We start from the raw sequence: 1,662 nt of genomic DNA on the forward strand, positions 1-1,662 counted from the left end.
AAGGAAGGAAGGAAGGAAGGAAGGAAGGAAGGAAGGAAGGAAGGAAGGAAGGAAGGAAGGGAGAAAGAAAGAAAGAGAGAAAGAGAGAAAAGAAAGAAAAGAAAAAAGAAAGAAATCTTTTGCACTCTGCACGGAGGAGGCATGAATCCCAAGGACTCTGAGGTAGCTAAGGTGACTAAGGAGGCTGAGGTTGTGGATGGCAAGTTCAAGGCCAGTCTGAGTAGCAAGTTCCAGGTCAGGCTGTACTATACACAACAAGACCCTGTTTCAAAAACAAAAGGAGGGAAAAAAGAAGCTTCTCCTCAAATAACCAATAGATTGAACTACAAAGTGAAGCTTTATATAAAACAAAAACCTAAATCCAACCAGGCAAAGAGATGAGCCTGAAAGCTGGTGGCATAACCTGTGACCCCATTACTTGGGGCACCGTGGGGAGGAGGATCACAAGTTCAAGGTCTGCCTGGGTAACTTAGTGAACGTCTGTCTTAAGTCTTAAGAAAGAAATACAATCCGGGGAGTGTAGCTCAGTTTGTAGTGTGCTTGCCTAGCACCACCGAGCCCTGGGTCCCAGCTCCAGCACCACATAAATGGCAGGAAGATCATAGACTCGAGACCAGCCTGACCCAGGAAAGACCCTGTCTGAAGAGGAGGAGGAAGAGGAGGGAGGCATAAACAGCTGGATTAGATGTGGTGGCTCACACCTATAAACCCAGCCCCTGGGAGGCGGAAGCAGCAGGAATACGGCATGAGGCCAACCTGGTCTGCAGAGAGAGTTCCAGGACAGTCCTGTATACAGTGAGAACCTGCCTAGAGGACAGAGACAGACAGTGGTGAGAGACAGAGACCAACCTTTGAAGCTGATCTGATAGGTTTGTTCCTGAAAAATGTTGATCTCCACCAGGCTGCTTCCATTTGCCCTCAGGTTAAAGTTTAAATTCTTTCAGTGACTCAGAACCTGCCTGCTTCGTCTTTGCCTGCTTCGTCTTCTGGCTTCTCTTCCAATTCTGTCTTGTTCAGCTGGACAGAACGGTTTCTGTTCTCAGCCTACAGCTCAGCTTCACCATCCAGCCTCCCCTCTGCCCCACCACCCAGCCTCCCCTCTGCCCCACCACCCACCCTCCCCTCTTTACCTAATTTTCTTCTACCAGGTCAGGGACTCTGCTAACATCACTTCCTGAGCGCTGCTCAGATCCACTGGGTTTGTTTTGGTACTCACTATGTAATCTAGGCTGGCCTCCAACTCATGGAGATGTCCCTGTCTCTGCCTCCTGAGTGCTGAGATTAAAGTTTGAGCCACCACGCCTGACCCCTGGTTTTATTAGTTCCTAGAATATTCAGCACTCTCTGCCTCAACTCTAGTACACTTTTTGGTTTTGAGCATAGGGTAGGAGATTTATAAAGGAAAGTTAAAGAAAAAAACTCCTAAGGGAATTTTTTTTCTTTCCTTTTCCTTTTCAAGTTTATTACATAGTCTTTTGTTTTAAATTTTTAACTTTTATTTATTTGGAGGCACGGCGCATGCGCCACTGCATATAGCTGTGTATGCCCAGCTAACAAAATTTCTTGATTTTGTTTGTTGTCTATTTATTCATCTTGAAACAGCTTCCACTCCATCATCATGTCCTGCTTATTTTCTACAGTGAATTATAAAGTCTACAAAAT

The sequence above is a fragment of the Grammomys surdaster genome, unplaced genomic scaffold, assembly GCF_004785775.1.
Source record: "Grammomys surdaster isolate TR1022 unplaced genomic scaffold, NIH_TR_1.0 262, whole genome shotgun sequence".
Classification (NCBI taxonomy): domain Eukaryota; kingdom Metazoa; phylum Chordata; class Mammalia; order Rodentia; family Muridae; genus Grammomys; species Grammomys surdaster.